Source organism: Haliotis rubra, unplaced genomic scaffold (genome assembly GCF_003918875.1).
Source record: "Haliotis rubra isolate DU_JTF1 unplaced genomic scaffold, ASM391887v1 Scf2228, whole genome shotgun sequence".
Classification (NCBI taxonomy): domain Eukaryota; kingdom Metazoa; phylum Mollusca; class Gastropoda; order Lepetellida; family Haliotidae; genus Haliotis; species Haliotis rubra.
In genome coordinates, this window is record NW_025766257.1 from 15,439 (window position 1) to 38,095 (window position 22,657).

Genomic DNA, 22,657 nt, shown 5'->3' on the forward strand with positions numbered 1-22,657 from the left:
ATTTTGGTCCATCAACAGACTTAATAGTGCAATTGTTAAGGTTAGCACCAACAAGAAAGCCAATATTACCGCTATTTAAAGCGGGAATTCGGCCAGTTGTCGAGTGAACCGTTGACTATGTTTGACCAGAATATCTGCCAGTCGAAAGCCAGATAATTAATGATAATTCCCGAATGAACCGTAAGCCCATGCACCTGAACCACTATGACGTCATTTGACAGGGACCAAGAACTGATAGTCAGCCAGTCGTCAAAACATAGGTTGATCGGTCAGGGTTTAACAATATCATGGATTGCAGCGGCCACTTGTTGAGCGGTATAATTTTTCCTGGTGATAATACAGTTTGGAGGGCCGTTTGCCAATGCGAATAAAATTGCCATGTAACTTTTAGCTACTAGTATTTGGCAGGTCATGGGAAATGAAGTAGCCTAGTGGTTTTCACGGCGAAGACCCAGGTTCTTGCCAACGTTGGTACTTGAAGCCTATTTCCAGGGTGATATTGTTGAAATATTGTTCACAAAGGATAATGATAATCCACCTGAAGAAGGGCAAGAACTAGCCCAGGAACGTTGTGAAAATTAAATCAAGTAGTTGTTATCCATAAGATTTGTCTTGTGTTACTACACCAACTTCTAAATGCCTTTGAAGAATATAATACAGCTCGTCACGGCGAAGACCCAGGTTCGGTTCCCAACGTTGGTACAATGTGTGAAGCCTATTTCTTTTGTTTCCAGGGGTGATATTGCTGAAATATTGTTAAAAGCCGCGATAGAAATGGCGTTTCATTGTTTCATATAAATGTGTGTAAGTTTATTTTATTCAATTTATAGCCTTTCCAAATATTACAATTACATTTGATCATTTATATCACAGGTTTATGAGAGCACTTTGCTAGCTAAAGCACTATGAAAGTACACGCACGCACGCACGCACGCACGCACGCGCGCACGCGCGCGCACACATCCATGCATTCCAGAATGAAATATTTTATGATACATGTGACATTAATATCATTCACAATAATGACCCTTCTACTGAGTCATTTAATACTTTTGAGAGACGATAAATGCTTATGCTAAACGAAGTGAGGGACAAATATATACTGCCTTGTGGAACCCCTGATGCTGATTAGATTAACCAGGTGTATATATGTGGGCGATCCATCGTTAAATATGCATACATTATTATTTGAAATGAAGTCGTCAATCATTTCTTTGCTGGTATCTGTACTACCCGTGAGGATCCAAGTTAGAACTGACCTTCAGTGTCCCATGCTTGTCGTAAGAGGCGACTAACGGGATCGGGCAGTCAGGCTTGCTGACTTGGTTGACACATTTCATTGTATCACATTTGCGTAGATCGATGTTGTTGATCACTAGATCGTCTGGTCCAGACTTGATTATTTACACATCGCCGCAATATACAGAACAAACACGGAGAAGGGAGGTCAGTGATCCGCTGGTTGGATATGCAATACAAGCCATGAGGCCAGTGAGGTGGTGATTAGCTTTGGTGATAAACATAGGCGATGCAGACAGGGTGCTGTTGGCTGTTGACTTATGACACACCTGCTACAACATCTCAACGCCCAACATCCTAGAATCAAGTTCACGTTGGAAACGGAGACCGACCACCAACTCCCTATCCTTGATGTCTCCCTGCAAGCCACAGACCATGGACTCACGATGGTCGCTCGGCACGCTGAAGACCCGGGTTCGATTCCCAAAGTGGGTACAGTATGGGAAGCCCATTTCTTGCGTCCCCGCCGCGATGGATTTGGTGGTCAAAGATGGAGATTGGGTGGTTGGGTGTGGATTGGGTGGTCAGTTATGGAGACGTGTGAAGTGGGTTATCAGACTACAAACTGGGAGGTCAGGCTTATGGACTGAGTGGTCAGGCTTATGGATTGGGTGGTCGGGCTTATGAATTGGGTGGTCAGGCTTATGGATTGGGTGGTCAGGCTTATGGAATTGGGTGGTCAGGCTTATGGTCTGGGTTGTCAGTGGCCTAGAAAAATGTGAAAAAATCTTCATAGAGTGAATTCTATCTAATTGGCTTTGTGATTATATAGCTATCTTTGTACATTCTCCCACCTTGTATTTTGAAAACATGTTTTACAAACAGAGTGCAGTCGATCCGGACATTTAGTATTTGTAATATTATCATGGGAAAGGTTTTGTCGCCTTTGTTAACTGCTGAACATGAGAGATACGTTTTTATTCTAATTTTTGCCATGAGGGAATAAAATTATGTAATTATAAAAATGTTCATGGCCAACCGATCGTGTAGCATATAAATTATTTGATCTTGATGTCCAGTACAGACATCTTTAGGTGATACTCATTTATATGCAATCCTGTTCATTACGATTCAACTTCATGAACATGAAAAGCGACACAAACATTTCATGTTTATGGAAAGATCTTATCTTCGTTTACAAAGCACAAATGCTCGCATCTCGTATACTTAGATATGATAGGGGCGGTTGGGTCGCCAGCCTAGTTGTGAAAGCGTTCTGAGAAATCTGAACGTTCACAACGGATGGAGAAGTCTGCTCACACACACAAATCATGTGTTGACAGTAAAACGCTGACTATAATGCCGTCCGTTTAGTAAGCTGAAATGTTCATAGTTTCATTCGGATATGAGGTGTCTTCCCATTCTGCCTACAGTCCCATTCTGTAGTGCGAAACGAGGGTTGTGGAAGCCTGAAACGATATCTTACTTGTGTTCAGATCGTGACAAATATAACCCATTTAGCACGAACTGCGGGGTCCTGTGGAAATCTGTGCATGGTGACGCCATCGCCCGACATCGGGGAGCAATTGACGACAACGCTACGATTCGGCATGTCTTCGTCGAAAAATTTTGACACTTTTGGCTTGTTTTTGTTAGGGCGACAACGTGACAATGTCCTTTCCAGGAGTCCACATTAACCCGACCAATGAGATACAATTTCCGTCTCACTCTGAACATATCTTGAAACAATTAAGTCTTTTAAATAAATGAAGATTTAAAGAAATTCATTTTATAACAACAACATCAGGGAATATAATTAAGTAATGTAAGTTAATTAGGTGTTTCCCCACCCTTGTTATTGTTATCTCTTTATCGTATCTTGTATATAAACTGGTGTACCCCATCATTCCCCAATATGCTTGAAAACGGTATAAGAATCTATACCGAAACGTCGCCATTGTTAACATAAAGAAGTTGATCATCCATAAAGTTGTGTCATCTCGACATAATTAGTTGTACATGTATTAGCAAATAGTACTGTGTATTGCTGGTCAGTCATATTTTTAGGCTGAAGGAAATATGATATACAAAAATATAATTGAACTGGTTAACTTAATTGTTTTTAGACATAATCAGATTCCTAAATTCTGCTCCACCCCCACCTCACTCTATACCTAATGTATAATGCCATACTATTTATTTTACAGTAACGCTCATTATTTTGTAAACCTGGTTTATTATAGTATCCCTTCCATAAAACACTTACCTTAAGTACATATGCTCTTTACAGATGTATTTAAATTCCTTACACATTTATAAATTTATGAGCCTTAAGCACTGTATTCATTACAATGAACTTCAGCTCGGAGAACTGCAATAATGCAGGAAGCATAGAAGGAATAAACAACATGCAATTACTTTGCATACAACTCGGTTAAACATTTCATTTTGCGAAATGTTGCATATATCTTTCTTCTTCATATTGCAACCACATTAGGTCAAATACTGAGTATTTTTTGTAGTTGGAAAATCGCCTTTGAAAGGATGCACCAATTAATTTGAAACAAAATGCTGAGTCATCGCTTCATCACATCCGAGTGGGCTATGGACACAGTTTGGTTTGTTGTTTTACGCCAGCTATGTGTCGGCTACCTGTAAACAATCGAGTCTGGACCAGACAATCCAGTGATCAACAGCATGGGCATGGATCCACGCATTTGGGTTACAATGACATGTGTCAACCAAGTCAGCGAGCCTGACCACTCGATCCCGTTAGTCGCCTTTTACGACAAGCATGGGTTGCAGAGGATCAACACTTAGCCGGATCTTCGCGAGTCCACAGCTTTGATTTGTAAGACTAAATGTTTTAGGTTCAAAAAGACAGTTATACCTCAGAATACATTTTCAAACCTTTTGACTTTCATCGATACAAAAATCCCCCTTGCTCCTAGACTCTATATTATTAGTGTTGATTAACTATAAAGTCTTTGTTGTATGTTGGTTTCACGCTGAGTTATTTGGCAGAGAGGTTTCAGGATTAGTCACCGAGCCTGAACAAAAGACCCATTTAGTCAACAAGAACAGGTATACGTTGCTCGGAAATCCCAGGACACATGTTTGTGCAGATGTGTGAACCATGCATCCGAATATTTCAAAGACGCCCACAGCTGGTTGTAAACATATTTCTATCAAGGTTAGTAAACAAACTGCGACCCTGTTTCGAGTTGGGCAATGTATGGGATCCTAAAAGGGACATTGTCACGTTGTCGTGCTTTGTTAATTATTGATTTTATGTAGTAATTACTTCAAGCGTGACAATGTGGCGGCGCGACAATGTGACATTTTGGTGAAATGTTGTGGATATCGCTTTGTCGCATTAAGTGAGTGAGTATGGTTTTACGCCGTTTTTAGCAATGTTACAGCAATATCACAACGGGGAAAACAAGAGATAGGCTTCACATAGTGTACCCATGTGGGGAATCGAACCTGGGTTTTCGACGTGGCGAACGAACGCTTTAACCACTAGGCTACCACACCGCTCTTGTCGCATTAACGTGCTTGGACAAAACGAAGGGAATGCGTGCTCATTACGAAAGTTTGATTGGTTAAATGGGAACTGCAAAAAAAAAGAAAAGAAAAAACCCTATTTGGATCAAATTGGTCTTTGTTATTTTTGAATAAGAGAAACAGTAATAAATCCAGTGTCAATTTCATGGGCTTTCCCTGAAACGGCTTAACCCCTGACCGGAGACCTTTGGAATACAGGTTGAATATGGGTATGTATACTGGATCAGTTTGATAAACATATTTTGATCTTAAACACGTGTATGTTAAGTGAAAAATGAATGTTATTGTTATTTTAATAATATACTCGAAGATTGCTTGGAAAATCCTTTTTAAAATGTAATGCGTCACACCGAGTGCATTAAATTTCTGTTAAAACAGGCAACTAAATGTTTGTGCTATACAATGCCAACAAACAATGTGTGACCCACAATCAATCAGACCACCTGTTAAGTGAGTGAGTGCGTGAGTTTAGTTTTACGCCACACTCAGCATTATTCCAGCTATATGATGGCAGCCTGTAAATAATCGAGTCTGGACCAGACAATCCAGACTGAGTGATCAACAGCATGAGCATCGATCTACGCAAATGAGATACGAAGACATGTGTCAACCAAGTCAACGAGCCTGAACACCCGATACATTTGTCGCCTTTTACGACAAGGATTGGGGGTCTGAGGATCACTCGTAAAATTGGGAATTCTTGACCAAACCTGAAACGTCGAAAAATCACGAGCAGAAATCCATTGTCCAACTTGGGAGAAAGGCAGAACATATCCAGGATATGATCATGAGGTAATACATGTAATAACTCGCCGCCCTTATATACACAAGAACAAGATACCAGAAAGTTCTGCACTAATACAGATGATCTTTATGTCTAAATATATATCACACCACTACCCCCTAACTGAATTGGGGCGGTGGGGTAGCCTAATGGTTAAGTGTTTGCTCGTCACGTCGAAGACCCGGGTTCGATTCCCTACATGGGTACAATGCTTGAAGCCCATTTCTAATGTCCCCCGCCGTGATATTGCTGGAATATTGCTAAAAGCGGCGTAACACTAATATCACTCACTCACTCACTCACTCACCCTAACTGAAACTACAGGTACAATCATAAGAGTTAAAGCATTGTTGCGCAACGTATAACACAGCATCTCAACAATTAACACTGGCATGTCCTTTAAGTGCGATGCTATGGCAAGCAGTTTTCACATTTAATGAGAAATTAAAGATATCTTCAATTGTTTTAAAGATATATGCATTCTGTTTAAAGATATCAATAATGTTTTTAAGATATCGTTAAATAATTGAAGATATCTTTATTTAATTTCTGATATCCAAAACAGAATTACTGATATCGTAAAATGTTATTCAGATATCAAGAAAATATTTTGTGTTGTCTCTAAATGTGTTTCATTTATCAATAAAACAATTCAATTCAAGATATCTTGAAATAATATAAATATCTTCATTTCTGGCTTTACTGATATCTTTAGTCAACTTAAAGATATCAGTAATAATTTTGAAGATATCTATATATCAGTTATTAATATCTAAAATACAAATTTCAGGAAAGGAACTATCTCAATTTAAGGTATCTTTAATTCATTCCAAGATGTATCCAATTCAATTAACGATATCTTCATTTCAATTTAAGACATCTTTAAACAATTCAAGAAATCAGTTATTTCTCAATACACAGTCTCTGTTTGAGATATCATTAATTTCATGACATTTCAAGTTTACCTCAAGATATCAGCAAATCTTTTCAAGATATCATTGATATGCTTCATCATATCCCTAATTCACTTTGCGATGTAATGAATTCTATTGCAGATATGCAGTGTCCGAAATAGTTTCCAAATTTTGCAAAGCAGACTGTCTAGCTATGCCTGAAAGTTACTTGCCCACAAAATTATTTTCTGGCCCGAAATTTGAATGCAGACACGGGTTTCACCAGTAAGCTGCTAATATAATGCACATTTGTATCAGGCCATAATCTTGCATGATTTAAAAGTGTATTATAACTAAACAAGTCGGAGAGAGTGATATACATGCATTTACAAAATGACCCCTTGAAAATTCACTAGCCAGTCGGGCCAGTGGCTGTGGAGATTTAATGGCCCGACTGGATTTTTACTAGCCACTGGCTAGCAGGCCAGGTGTGAGGGAACACGCCATAAATGGCTAGTGTGGCCACCCTACACGCCAACACACGTCCCTTCATTGGCGTCGTCAGTCAACGGATGACGTCAGCAGGCATCATGTTCTATAAGTCCAATAGAGTCTGTTCAAGTTCCTGTCGGTTCGCTGGAGGCGGTACACGCTGCCTCAGATGACGATCAACATGATCCCAGGTATATCCAATGGGGTTCATGTCTGGAGAACGCTCTAGCCAAGGAAATTCGTTGAGGTTAACGTTGTGCAGGTATCCTCGAACAATTCTGGCGGTGTGACGCCTTGTGTTGTTGTGCTGCAAAATGACCCCTCTTGGCTGTTGTCGAATAAAGGGCATCACAAAAAGGTCTCAACGCTTCATTCCTGAATTGACCATGCCCAGTCATTCAGATTTTCGCAGACTTTGGGGCAGCTGCGTTGTTAAAGGGACCATGTTGCGTTTTGGGGAATGTTTTCTGCTTGGGTTCAAACCTGCACCAGCGTTGTTTTTTTTAATAAAATTACTTTAAAAGTGATGTTTCTTTTGCCCGGTAGTTTATATGTCACTGAATGCAGAACTATGACAATACACAGATAAACTGTGTTTAATAACCTAGTGTGCCATCAAAAAAAGTTACAACATAGCAGTCTCTTCACATTATATATGTTTTAGCACTCTTTTACTGTGCAAGTTGTCAGTGTTAACACTCAGTCATTAACAGATGTAGGCGATCTAACTAAACGTATGTCGTATAGTTCATGAGCAGTGTTGTGTGTAAAATGCAAACACAACATATTTAAACATTAGCACAATTGGCTCAGTTAACATGAAAGTTGGTTTTGTGTGTGAACATACTAAATAAGAGATTGGTTAGGCTGGAATCTGAAAGATATTTTACTACTGTTTTTGGACAGCTGCGTTGTTATCGGGACCATGCTGAGTTTTGGTGAATGTTTTCTGTTTGGGTCAAAACCTGTACCGGCGGTTCTTTTGTTTTTTTTATACAATTACTTTAAAAGTGATAAGTTTCTTTTGCCCGGTAGATTATATGTCACTGAACAGCAGAACTATGACAATAAACATACAAATTGTGTATGATAACCGAGTGTACCATAAAAAATAGTTACAACATTGCGTCCATAATCCTATTACCTAGAAGGCTTTTCACATTATATATCTTTTCGCATTCTCTTACAATGCAAATTATTAGTGTTAACACTTAGTCATTAACAGCTGTAGGCGATCTAACTAAATGTATGTCGTTGTTTCAGTGTATGTATCTTGGTTCCTCTAACCCAATATATCCAGAAGTAATATATTACAAAGATGTGCCATGACAACAGAACGAAGCTTCTCATTGGCTGAAATGTAGATATTGTCTGATATTGCTCAGTGCGTATGTCTTGTGGAACTCTGTGTACAGAACCATACTTTAAGAGAGCCTGAGTTACCATGACAATTGGCTCAGTTAACATGAAAGTTGGTATTGTGTTTGAACATACTAAACAAGAGGTTGGTTAGGCTGGAATCTGAAAGATATTTTACTACTGATAGTGAAACCCAAATAGGTTCCAATGTTCTTATCCATCATTTGATAATATTTGCAAATGATACACAACCTGACTCATGAGATTTAACTAATGAAAACCTTGCCCTATATTTGCATGCATTAAACCTCGTACATGTCTATCAATACCCTAGAGCCGTTCTGGAAATCCGTTGTCCAACACGACATTGACATCCCCACGAGAGGGTTTGAGGAAGGGTTACTCTGGTGCTCACTCCATGTATATTGGACTCCACGTGCCATTCACCTTCTTGAGTTTGTTTTTAACTCAGTTTCGAGAAAGAATATGTTTAATCAAGAATGGCATTCAGTAATACATAATAGTTCACGGTACGACTCTTATAGAATATACAAATCACTACTCCAGCCGGAGAAATATCTGTCGTTTTTAACATCAAAGAAATTAAGGTATCCATTTATACGTTTTAGGTTAGGTTTGATCAACATAATGGTAAACGAAGGAAGACGTTTTTATATTGAACGATGCAAGAGAATGTGCCCATTGTGTAATATAGATGTGGAAAATGAAATCCATTTTTTTGCTTGTATGTCCTTTGTATAAAGATTTGCGTACGAAATATATAGCTGAATATTATCTACGTAAGCCACCTACATTAGCATTTAAACTACTTCTTACATCAACTGACCAGCATGTAATAATAAAGCTGTCGTACTATATCAATTATGCTCTTATTAAACGTAACAATCTGATAAAAAAGTGTTGTATGTCCATCTTATTTCACTACTTGTACATCATTTACTGCCTGTATCATGATTTGCTGTTTGGATCACTAATTACTACTTATTGCACCATATGTTTAATGTATATGTATAACTCCAATGTATATGGGCCGGAGGCCTTTTGTACAATAAACATCTTTGACTTGACTTGACATGTGGTAATTATATTATGTTTCTTTTCCAGGTTTAAAAGTTCCAGATATCTGCAGCAACATGGTATGGTTGAATCCCTAATCTTAAACTAGCAACATCTACTGTATTGCTACAAAAACGTTCAATTGTCCATTTTATTATATTTTTTCTCAGTATTTCCTATTCCTCCTCGCGACAGCCCAAAGTTCTGACATAAAATAGTAAAACGTTTTCTGATCTCAATTGGCCCCTCCACTGTGGAATTGAATGCGTGATGCGATAAAAAATAGTACACTCTTACCCTTGCATACAACAGAAATATCAAATTTATCTTTCTTCATCTACATATATTAAACACTGTTTCGGAGGCAAAGAGACACGGTATACGTAATAAATTAATTCAAACATTGAATATAAAGTAAGGTACAGCATTAGTGCTAAACAGTTTGTATTATTTATCACTTATATATTTTCTTGGCCCGTCCGCTCTCTTGTTTTTTCAAGTTGGAAATGAAAAACACAAGAATACAGATGGTCTTGCTCATGTAATCACCCTACAGCTTATCAAGAGCGGGGTTTACAGACATGTTGTTTAGCAGTAAGGTGGCAGTTTTCAGCGTTAACACACTGAATGAAAATAGGTGTTGTTGCTTTTATTCATTTGAGTGAGTGTGTATTTATACGCTGCTTTTATAATGACATAAAAATATTACCGCATGGGACACCAGAAATGGGCTTCAAACTTTGTACCGGGTGGGGAATCGAACCGGGTCTTCGGAGTGACGAGCGGACGCTTTAACCATTAGACTACCCCGCGCCCCTTAAGATATTAGTCTGTGAAAACCATCTGCTTTTTGTGTAATTTGGAAAACAAAGCAGGCAACAGAAAAGACTAAATGTAATTGCTCCTAACTGTAGCTACAGATGATGAGCTCGGTAATGTCTGGAGGAAGGATTCAGAATACATCTTTTTGATTCACATTTCAGAAACTGATGAATAATAACAACTTATACCGAAACGTCGAATCATAATGTAATAAAGAAGTTGTCATCCTTAACGTATCTTACCTTTCTTATATTCAGAATACGTGTTGGTAAATAGTCGAAGCTATGTCACAACAAAAGGTAAATACCCGAATCTGGACCCGGAAATCCAGTGACGTAATGATGTATGGACATATTTCTAACTGGCAATGGCGACGTTTTGATCTATCTATACCTGTTTTATCATTTCAGAGCATTCAACCACAAATAAACGTTATCTTGTACAGCAATGCCAACCTCACTGGCGACTGTTTACCAGTATCTAAAGACATAGCGGATTTGAACATCTTCAAGAACAGGGCTCAGTCAGCCATTGTAGTCCATGGAAGGTAAGTATATATTTATATATATTATCACACAAAGTAACCCATAATGTCCCACAATATATACTGACCATCAGTTGGATGTGGCCGATGAGTGATGCTACTGCCTTCTACACCAACAGAAACAGGAGCTAGGTTAAGTATAGGGCAAGTATTGAACCCGGACATAGCCCGTAGTGGTGGTTACCCTGTGTGGCACTTGAGTCTGTCACACATAACTGATTACAAGTGCCACACAGGGAAATTGTGTGGAGGGCATGTACCACACAGGGACAATTTCTTTTAGAGGCATTTTAAAAGTTGTATAGATGAAGGAAAAACAAGTTCTATGGATAGTCAACTTCTTTATTGCAATGAGTGCGATGTTTCGGTGTAGGTACTAGCACCGTTATCAAGCAAGTGGTTTTCCTTCACACAGGGACAGCTCACTATTTCAGTTAATTAGCTGTAGTGAGGTGTGAACTCATGTGTGGAGTACAGCATGTGTGAGAAAGACATTCAGTCATACCTGAACAATATTTCATTTTCCAATATTTACATTTTGAACAATATTTCTCAAGTTATTTAATGAGTAAACTTCAGTATTTTTTGTTTATATGGTATTCAAACTCAGTTGAGATTGATAGATGTTTATCAATGTAATGTAGTAAATGCATGAACATTGTTCTGTTTCTCGTCTTTATAAATACTTACGTGAATAGTACTAAATCATTGGTGTTATTGCTATCTAATAAGGTTAATCAAAGGTGTTAATGATTTAGCCCTGATCAATGAGTTACGCCTTGCTGCACACATGCGCCATAGATGGACATAACAAACAATCAAGTGCCACACAGGTAATCTTCACCCAGATGAATTAATTTGCCGACTGTTCATCAAGGAAGCAAAATGATGTTCTGAAGTTTTCTACCGTTTTAATTTCTTCTAGTTGGCAGCTAGCAAGCGCTTCGGGACACACATATTCTCTTTCGGAGGGTACCGGAACATATTCTGACCTTGGTACTTTCAAACAAAAGGCCGTCTCCATCACCCGAGTATAAGGTATATATATTTTCTTCTATAAAAAAAGCTTACAGCAGGGTGTAGATTTCGAAACTCTCTTAGCGCTAAGATAGTCGTAAGTGCCATACATTAACATTAAATTACGACTACCTTAGCGGTAAGAGAGCTTCGAAAATCTAGGCCCTGAAGGTTATATTGATATAATCAATCCAAACGCTTATTCACTGGGTGTCCGATGTTTATTTTGCAGGCGCCGTTGCCATGAAGGAGACCCTCCCGACAAAGGGACATACCAGCCACCTGCATTTCTGCATTTTCCTCTGCACTTTCCTGTACTCTTGATGTTCCTTTACTCCAGATTATTATGCTTTTAATGTCTAATGTTTAGCTATGCTTAAGTGGGTTTGCTTAAGGTGGGGATAGGAATCGACGTAGGTTGTAAGTGTGTGGTTATTACAGTGTTCAGAGACAAATGGGTTTACTCTCACTGCCTCTTGGTACAGTTCAAGTCAAAATCACGAATGGTCATAATATCTACAGATAAACTAACTCGACAGAGCAATTACATCATCTTAATCCAACAATTTTGGCTTTAATTTTACAGTAAAATGATTATAAATAAATACGATGCAGAAAATTATTGCTCATTTCTATTCTGAAGTTCTTGGTGTAACATTAACTTTACCACCTGTGCAATTGCTTCACAAAAGCTATGTTCATTCTGAACAATGAATGCTAACAGGATGAAGGTCACATTGTTGACATTATGCCTCAAGTTGGAGTAGCTGTAATGATATTTGAAATGTATCAGGCTAGATAAGGAGCAGTCCGCTTTTAACTCGCTTCATATTTTATGATGAATTTTCTGCCCTGAGTTTTGTCCAAGTACGTAGCTTGGCGTATAATTATGTTATTTGACTCTATATAGAGTCAGTAAGGAATGGGAAAAAAACCGAGACAAACTGTGACTCCTTTCGTTGTTGAAAATAAACATTTGATGAAATTGAACGTTTCTTGTGTGTTTGTATATGTGCACATGAAGTATGACGGTGTCTTTGTCTGTTACAAATGAACACAAATCTGGGACTTCCAACTACGTGTGTGTCATTGTTTGTTTTTTTGTTCAACACCGCACTCAGCAATATGCCATCCACATTGCGGCTGTCAGTAAGTACTTGAGTCATGACCAGACAATGCAATGATCAACATCATGAGCGCTATCCACGCATTTGGAATACGATGACATGCGTCAACCAAGTCAGCGAGCCTGACCACCCGATTCCGTTAGTCGCCCCTATTACAAAAAGCATGGGTTGGTGAAGACCAATTCTAACCCGGATCTTCTCCGTTTAAAGGTACACAACTCTAGAGCTGGTACAATTAACAACTATGTGACTAATGTCGTTCCACCAGATGAGTGATAACAAGACTACAGACTGGCGACATCTTATTCATTTTACGAAATGACCGAAATTTTTAGTCATTTCACGAAATGAGTGATTTCACAATCTGTCTGTAACATATGCGTCTGTGGATAAACTTTATGTTATAATGATGTGTGGTCTTGTGTATGTAGGTGTTTGGTCTGACCTTAGGCAAGTGTGTTTGGTCAAAATTGCTGCTATTCTCCCAGCAGAAAACGTCATATGACTATTAACCTTCTAGCGCCTCATAAGCAGTTTTTTTTTTCGGGGTAATAATGTCCATTATACTTACACCAGCCCCGTGCAGTGTGGATTTCAGTGCTATTTTGGCCTTGTTATTTCCCACCACTTTACGTCCAATTGTAATAAATATAATGAGACTTTCTAACACCTACTCAGTGCACGCCCAGCAATACCACAAACACAGTATCTTAACACGATGGGGTGGGTCGTCCTTTTCTACCCACCTTCGCCATGTTTGTGGTTGTGACTCAGTTGTCTGTGTCGTCATGGAAAAATGACAATTACAAAGTTCTCAAAACCAACAAACCCAACCTTTTTACTATACCAATAGAAACTATTTACATCATGGCAAATATGCGGGCCTCCCTTTGAAATGCCTCGCTTGCATCTTAAGTTCCAAGTTATTATTATAGGATATCTACATAGCGCACATATCCAGGCAACTAGTGCATGCTAAAAAGGCGCTGGTACTTTTTCCCCTCGAACATTTGATGTCATCTAAACGGCACATCGTATTATCAATCTCAACTCCCTGGGGAGTATACAACTCTTGCAGCCAATAGGCGCACCGAGTTATTGTGGCTTTCTCATCCTAACGATGTCCAACTCCTCGATGTTCTTGGTGCCATAGGTTTGGTACCACCTAATCTCTTGACTGAAATTGGGAGAGTATTCGGATTTGCTGTCAAGGAGACAGGCCTTCTGGCACTCTAGTTAATGCATAAGGCTGCAGACCTTTACATCCCCCGAAAGGTTTTTGGTGGGTTTGGCTAGGCAGCGCTTCCCGGGAGAAGTCCCATAAGGCGTCTGGGCTGCATGCTATCAGGAACACAGCCCTTCTGACACTCTAGGTAATGCGTAAGGCTGCAGTCTTTGTGGAGTCTTCACTTCCTCCGAAATGAGGTTCGACATTCGGTTTGTAGACAGTTCCTCGGGCAGAGGGATGGACTTATATAAATTCCCGTCCCGTACTTAACTAACGAGCAACAGAAACGATATCAAAATATATTTTGATAATTCGAACTCAAATTTTGTAGGTAGTTATGAGCTTAAAACACGAAAATCTTTCGTGAACGGACGTGCATCTTTGGGTTATGAGCATGCACGCAAACCTTCCTCGACATCAGACCTTCAAGTCAACTTTAGCGACCATGCCCTGATTATCGCAGTAATCCAGAGATCGAGCCATTGGAATGGTACAGATGGGGCCTTGTGCTGTCATCACGAGGCTGATCACCCGCTACAGGCAAACAGGACGGACAGTAGACAGGCCCATAAGTGTAGGACCTCGTGTCACCCACACCCCCACCCCACCCCCACCCCAACGAAGACTGCTACTTACGTATCCTGCATCTGAGAAACCGTTTCCTACCTGTGACGTCATCAGCAGCGAATGGGCTTCGACATCCTATCAGTCGACGAATAGCAGCTTGACGACTCCGACAATACGGTATCTGTGCCTACAGATCCTACCGTGGTGTACGGCTGACGCTTCAACATCGACGTCAACGTTTTCGATGGGCACACATAGTTCGCCAGTATCAAAACAGACAGTGACAGGGAGTGATGTTCTCAGGCGAAAGGAACATCGTCCCCCAGCTGTTCGGGAATGATTGCAGGGCTGGTGTCTACAGACTCCGTGGAGAAAGTTTTCTGTGTATAGGAAGTGGAACCGTTTGATGGCAGCGGTGTCGTGGTTAGGGGCTGCATATGTGACGATATGAAGGCAGATCTTGTTGTGGTGGATGGTAATCTCACTGCTCAACGATACATTGATCAAATTCCGCGTCCGGTTGTGCTACAATTCCTACGTCAACGCCGTAACCGGATCATGTTCCAGCAGGACAACGCCCGTCCCCATACAGCACGTATTGTCATGGATTTTCTACAGAGAAACAACGTCAACGTACTTCCTTGGCCCCCAGGTCACCTGACATGTCACCAATTAAACACCTGTGGGACCATATGGATTCGTGCTATAACCGTTGTTCCTGGAAACCGACGCCAGCTTGCCCAAGCCCTTCAAGTGGAATGGCGAAGGATCCTTGCCCAAGGTGTACGACTTCTGACGTTCTCAGCACGTCGTAGAGTTAGGGCTTGCATTGATGCCCACGGTGGGCATACCAGACACTGCCCACGTGTGTTGTTTTGTTTACATCTGTGATCGAATACTGGACACTTCATTCCTTCATTTTTACAGTAACTCAATGGACTTTTATTATTGCTACTCCGATGTTGCCCACCCACCTGTTATTAAAATTCACTGTCCTTTTTCACAATGGTGGTTTGTCGTTTTGTAATGACAGTGATTTCGACTTGATATCGTTTCTTTTGCCCGTTAGTTTATATTCTATATCAAGCATCCTTTGCCTGGGATATTCTTTAGAAGGTTCCCTAGTCCGTGTTTTCAAAAAACTTCCCTGGGATATAGTATGGAAAGTTCACCTGTTCCAGGCATGTTCTATAAAAAAGTTCTCCTAGAATGTTTCATTATGCGAGGCATATTCAATAGATAGTTCCTATGTCCAAGGGATATTCTATAAAAAGTTGCCCAGTTTTAGGGTGTTCTTATAAAGGTTCCTTGTCTCCTGGATATTCTACAGAAACTTCATCTGTTCCTGTGATATGCTATGGCAAAGGTCCTTTTCCCAGAAATAATCTGCAGGAAATGTCTATGATAAGCACGGTAGTTTTTGGTAGACATTGTAAACCAGAATTAAGCAATGACCAAGCTTGTAGTTCTATTTTAATGCAAAGTTCCCCTTTATTGTAAATATTGTTTACAGGTATAAATATGATTTATATTTGGACACACTCCACACCTATAAGATCTGAGTTAACGTAATGCTGTTTCAGTGCATTCAGCAGTATAACCTCTCAGCTGGGACTTTCTCCAAATTATTCCCCTGTGTCAGTGATATTCAATTAAAACAAAGATTTTCTACAGACAGTACCTCCAGCCCAAGGGTATGGATACCCATGTCTTATTTCTAGAATATGCCCTCTTACCATCCGGCCGGCGATACTCAGTGCCACGTTTTAAAATTAATAGATTTAAAAACTCTTTTGTACCATCTAGTATTAGACTCCTAAATAATTGTTAGATTTTGTTTTACCTCAGCGAACTGTATGTTCTATGTACATGTATGTGTTATGTCTGTCTTATGTCTTATATTGCTATACGTGTCATGCATCGTATATTATTCTATACTTTCAAATGTAAAAAGAATTCCCTCCTGTGGGTAATAAAGTATTATTGTCATTGTCATTCTATAAAGAGTACCTCGCTTGAGACATTTTTATATTTGAGTACAATCCACATACATGAATGTGATATATGATGAAAAGTCAATCCACAAAAGTACTCTGTATGTTTCAGTGGAAGAAACTTGCACTCTTTGTATTTCCTACTGAGAGAAGATTTCAAAGTCTCTTTCTCAAACGCTTCTAAGCCAGGAAGATAAATATTTTACGTCTGTTTCAAAGATGCACGGAAATTGTCCGGTCCCGACACAAATATTTACTGACTGCCATAATAAGGAGGGAATATTGCTGAGCGCGGCTTAAAATGACACACAAACAATGACATACACGTAGCTGGAAATCCAAGATTTGTGTTTATTTGCAACAGACAAAGACACGGTCATACCTCATGTGCACGAATACAAACACGCAAGAAATGTAAAAATTTCATCAAATGTTTATTTTCAACAACGAAAGGAATCACAATTTTCCCCACTTTTGTCTATTATTTCTTTACTCTGTATAGTGTCAAATAACATAATGTACAACACTGAGGGCAGAAAATTCATCATCAAAAGAGTAGCGAGCGCTTGAAAATTGACTGTTCCTAATTTTGCTCTACGCATGTTCAAATATCAATACAACTTCTTCAATTTAAGACTTAATTTCAACAACGCAATGTGACCTTCATCTTTTTAGCTTTCATTGTTCAAAACGAATCATAGTATATGTGAAGCAAAGCGCACAGGTGGAAAAGTTAACGTTACACCGAGCACTACAGAATAGAAAGGAGCAATAATTTTCTGCATCGTTTTTTAATAATCATTTTACTGTGAAATTAAAGACATCATTGTTGGGATTGAGATGATGTAATTGCTCTGTCGAGTTTATCTGTAGGTAGTATGACCATTCGTGATTTTGACTTACAAAACTGTCCAAAAGAGGCAGTGAGAGTACACCCTGTGTCTCTGAACACTGTAATAACCACACACTTACAACCTACGTCGATTCCTATCCCCACCTCAAGCAAACCCACTTAAGCATAGCTAAACGTTAGACATTAAAAGCATAATAATCTGGAGTAAAGGAAAATTAAGAGTACAGGAAAGTGCAGAAATGCAGGTGGCTGGTATGTCCTTTTGTCGGGAGGGTCTCCTTCATGTCAACGGCGCCTGCAAAATAAACATCGGACACCCAGTGAATCAGCGACTGGATTCATGTATCAGTATATGGACCGTATTGAAGCAAGAACATATGTCTAGATTATGGTTGAAGGCAGTAAATTGTACACAGTTCCAGTTTCATGGACCTAGACAAAGGCACGTTTTGTAAATCAAAGCGATATAACCTTCTGCTTTGCGCTTTTGTTATAGAAAAAAATACATATATACCTTATACACGGGTGATGGACATGGCCTGTTGTTTGAAAGTACCTAAGTCAGTATACTTTCCGACTGTCTCGACAAGAGGGTATGTATTCCCCGCAGCGCTTTTCAGCTCCCATCTGGAAGAATTTAAAACGGTAGAAAACTTCAGAACATCTTAATGTGAAAGAGTTTCAACGATGAGCATTCAATACACTACAGGTTATGTCCGGGTTCATTATTTGCCCTATAATCACCTAGCCCAGCGATGTTCTGATTCTGTTTGTGTACCTTGCAGTAGCATCACTCATTAGCCACATCCAACTGATGGTCAGAATATATCGTGGGACATTATGGGTTAATTTGTGTGATATATATATATATACTTACCTTCCATGGATTACAATGGCTGACTGAGCCCTGTTCTTAAAGATTGTCAAATCGGGTATGTCTGCAGAGACTGGTACACAGTCGCCAGTGAGGTTGGTATTGCTGTACAAGACAACTTTTATTTCTGGTTGAACGCTCTGAAATGAGAAAGCAGGTATCGATAGACATCGCTATTGTCAAGTACAAAACTGTCCATACTCATTTAAGTTATCAACGTTCACACTTTTAGCCATACTCTTAGCTCCTGGGTCAAGATTCGTGTATTTTACCTTTAGTTGTGGCATAACTTTGAATATTTACCAACATGTATTCTGAATCCTCACTCAAGTGATCACTGGAGCTCATCATTTGTAGCTGAAGTTTTCAGCAATTTTTCAAATTAGACAAAGCAAAGAGATGGTTTTCACAGCAAATGATCTTAAGGTGATGGCTCTTATATAAATAAATGGGCGGTGGAGTAGTCCAGTGGTTAAAGCGTCCGCTCGTCACGCTGAAGACCTGGGTTCGATTCCCACATGGGTACAATGTGTAAAGCCCATTTCTGGTGTCCGCCGTGATATTGCTAGAATAGCTAAAACCCGCGTAAAACCATACCCACTCACCCAATGAATAACGGTTATTGTTCTTTGGTAATTTTATTGAAGGTGTTAACTCTGAAAATTGACACCTTACTGTTAAACAAAATGTCTGTAAACGACACCCTTGTTCTTCCTTTGGGTGTTAAAGTAAACAAGATCATGCGTTCTTTTTGTAATTCTCATTTCCAACTTGAAGCAGTAAGAGAATCCCCCCCCCCCCACCAATTAATAAAAATAAAAAATAAATATGTAAAATGAAATAAAAGTAAAAAATGCATCAAACTTGATTGTCCTAATTGTGTACCTGACAATTAAGTCTTTAAATTAATATAATTATCTTGATGAAGTCTTTTGCCTCGAATTCATTTTTAATAGATGCAGATGAAGAAAGATCCAGCTGATATTTTCTTTTTATGTAAGTGTTTTTAATCACATCATCGCATACACTTTCACAATGGAGGGGAAAATAGAGATCAGAAACCTTTTACTGTTTTATATCGGAATTCATAGCTGGCGCGAGGGAGATGGGAAACACACAGAGAATGAAATGAAGAAAAAAATGGACAATTCAGCGTTTTTGCAGAAACACAACTTAGATGTTGCTAGTTTAAGATTAGGGATCCAACCATACCATGTTGCTGCAGATATCTGGAACTTTCAAACCTGAAAAAGAAACATGATATAATTACCACGTGTCAAAAAGGTAAATGACACATGGAGTCCAACATACATGGGGTGAGCACCAGAATAACCCTTGCTCAAACCCTCTCGTGGGGATGTCAATGTAATAAGAAAACCATCGATAATAACTTTTGGTTCTGACCAGGCTAGCTATTCTCGAAACGTTCGAAGCCGTACGAACTTCTTAAGCTTATTTTTACACATTGGCTACGATCAAAGTTAAGAATTCTTAGGGCTACAAACGTTTCAAGAATAAGGGCCCTGGCTAGCTATTCTCGAAACGTTCGTAGCCTTACGAACTTCTTAAGCCCATTCTGTACAAACTGACTACGATCAAAGTTAAGAATTCTTAGGGATACGAACGTTTCGAGAGTAAGGGCCCTGGTTCTTACCCATAAAGTTGCATGTTTTTTCATTTTCTGACCAACTTCTAGAACGTCAAGCACGCAACTGTCAATGCATTGACTGTTGGACATCAGATTTCCAGAACGGCTCTATGGTATTGATAGACAAGTACGAGGTTTAATGCATGCAAATATAGGACAAGGTTTTCATGAGTTAGATCTCATGATTCAGGTTGTGTATCATTTGCAAATATTATCAAATGATGGATAAGAACATTGGAACCTATTTCGGTTTCACTATCAGTGGTAAAATATCTTTCAGATTCCAGCCTAACCAACCTTTTATTTAGTATGTTCACACACAATACCAACTTTCATGTTTACTGGGCCAATTGTCATGGTAACTCAGGCTCTCTTAAAGTATGGTTCTGTACACAGAGTTCCACAAGACATACGCACTGAGCAATATCAGACAATATCTACATTTCAGCCAGTGAGAGGCTTCGTTCTGTTGTCATGGCACATCTTTGTAATATATTACTTCTGAATATATTGGGTTAGAGGAACCAGGAGACATACACTGAAACAATACGTGTTTAGTGTGTAAATGTTGTGTTACATTTTACACAACACTGCTCATTAACTATACAACATACATTTAGTTAGATCGCCTACAGCTGTTAATGACTGAGTGTTAACACTAATAACTTGCATTGTAAGAGAATGCCTAAACACATATAATGTGAAGAGTCTGCTAGGTAATAGGATTCTGGACGCAATGTTGTAACTATTTTTATGGTACACACGGTTATCATACACAATTTGTATGTTTATTGTCATAGTTCTGCTGTTCAGTGACATATAAACTACCGGGCAAAAGAAACTTATCACTTTTAAAGTAATTGTATATAAAAAAGAAAAGAATCGCCGGTACAGGTTTGGAACCAAGCAGAAAACATTCACCAAAACTCAGCATGGTCCCGATAACACCGCAGCTGTACAAAAACTTCGTGTGAATCGTGCATTTTTCAAAACGTTGTTTGCGGAGTTTTACCAAAGCCTCCAACTGAATAGGATTCATGACGCAATGTTGTAACTTTTTATTGCACACTTTTTGAACACCGCACTCAGCAATATTCAAGCTATATTGCAAGTCATCGAGTCAGGGCCACACAATCAAGTAATCAAAAAATCATGTTGTGAATATATGTTTTACATATGTGGCTGTTGTGAACTTAAGCACCTTGTATGTATATATACGTCCCATTTACTTCATCTGGAGGCGGTTCACGAGTCAGCCCGGTTCCCTGGGCAGAGTTACAGAATTGTATCGTTTGTTTCCACGCACCTCAATATGGCAAGAAATGAAGCCGAACGTTGCCACTTTTGCAGCATGAATTATGTTTTGCAATAGAAATATCTCGTTGCTTCCACTATTATTTTTCTAGTTGTTTCGAGTTTCTTTAAAACTTCATCTTTCGTGTATTTTTCGTTGCTTCCATTATTTTCCCGGTATTTCGATTATTTTCTGGTTAGTTCCAGATTTTGGAAAGAAACTTGAAGTAACGAGAATATAATGGAAGCAACGAGAAAAATATTCCAATTTTCAAGAACAACTTTCCATCATTTCAAACTAAGTAAGGGTCATGTAGTTGCAAATCAATTTCTTGCCCCATACTTTCATTAAAGTAAATTATATTTACACAAAATTATATTTTACAAGATTACATTTGACAACATTGAACATTGTTTCTACTACTGGTAGTGATCATGTTATGTTTCTAGATTCCGGTCACCCTAATATTTCATTATCATTGCACATAAAAGGTACACTTAGTTACTTGTTATTTAACTTTACTTTGGCTACACTTGGCTACACTCCAGCTACACTCAGCTACACTCAGCTGCACTCAGCTACACTCCAGCTACACTCAGCTGCTTGTTGTTTTAAGTCTGATAAGGATTATGAATTACGGCGCAAATGGACTTTAAAGATGACATAGGACACTTTGGTATTACACAAAAAATACTAATAACTCTAATAGATGGCTATATTTTTGTGTGTAAAATACAGACTTTTCAATTCACATTTTTTAAATTCAACAATGTTGATTACAAACACAACTCTAAGGGACTGATTAAATGAGCGTAAGGACAAAGCTGAAGAAGAATCATACTTACCAAAGTTTGTTGATCGTCGTATCTTGTCTGTTGTGTCAGAGCTGGGGAGTAGCGAAACACATGTCTCCAGCAAGATTTATAATCGCTTGAATCCGGGTATGAAGTTCCGTTATCCACCCACGGATTTATGCGGTTGACCAATCGTAGTAGGTCTAAGTCAGTGGCCTTGAATCCGGGTGCTTATGCGGTAAAACCAATCTGTAGTGGTTCTGATTCTATGGCTTGGAATTGAGGGAGGTAGCAGCACGGACTTTGTGTGTTTGATCAGTGGTAGCTGGTCATATTTAGGTTTATAATCTTGAGGAACGATAGTGCGTGGGTTAAAGTGCCCGTTTAACTGTTTACGTGCACGTAATTTCACATCCGTGGAGATATGTGACATATGTCAAGGTCATCAATAACGTGTATAAACATTGAGGAACATTTTCATGGG

The 22,657-nt window shown here is 39.1% G+C and overlaps 3 long non-coding RNA genes across 3 annotated transcripts; 2 read left to right on the forward strand and 1 right to left on the reverse strand.

Annotated features, from left to right (window-relative positions):
• Window positions 1-2,253: 2,253 nt before the first annotated feature.
• On the forward strand, window positions 2,254-19,961 carry LOC124277536. The gene is made up of 3 exons (XR_006898852.1): window positions 2,254-2,265; window positions 4,407-4,409; window positions 19,845-19,961. It is a non-coding gene; the product is annotated as an uncharacterized LOC124277536 (long non-coding RNA).
• On the forward strand, window positions 9,468-12,550 carry LOC124277535. The gene is made up of 4 exons (XR_006898851.1): window positions 9,468-9,491; window positions 10,644-10,780; window positions 11,703-11,815; window positions 12,027-12,550. It is a non-coding gene; the product is annotated as an uncharacterized LOC124277535 (long non-coding RNA).
• LOC124277534 lies at window positions 17,042-22,258 on the reverse strand. Its single transcript, XR_006898850.1, has 5 exons — window positions 22,225-22,258; window positions 19,650-19,681; window positions 18,441-18,577; window positions 18,078-18,190; window positions 17,042-17,858 (listed from the first exon to the last, which is right to left on the reverse strand). It is a non-coding gene; the product is annotated as an uncharacterized LOC124277534 (long non-coding RNA).
• Window positions 22,259-22,657: the final 399 nt, after the last annotated feature.